A 231-nucleotide genomic window follows, 5' to 3' on the forward strand; every position below is an offset into this window, starting at 1 on the left:
CAAAGAAAGAGAATAAAGTCAATACTACATTTACTTTCTGACCTGGAGGGGGAAGATATTCATCCAGGTAAAAGGACCGAATTCGGAACTTGCGCAGCGGTAAGACTGAGAGCCCGGGATACGCCAGCCCTGCAGGTGACGCTGCAGCCCGGGCCGGGCGGGGCGGGTTTAGGTGGGGCGCGGGAGCGCTAGGTGAAGCGGGTCACGTGATGTGAGGGGGCGGGAGCAGGA

Source organism: Delphinapterus leucas, chromosome 1 (genome assembly GCF_059928025.1).
Source record: "Delphinapterus leucas isolate spDelLeu-1000000601 "Yukka" chromosome 1, BTC_Dleu_Yukka2, whole genome shotgun sequence".
In the NCBI taxonomy this organism is placed as follows: domain Eukaryota; kingdom Metazoa; phylum Chordata; class Mammalia; order Artiodactyla; family Monodontidae; genus Delphinapterus; species Delphinapterus leucas.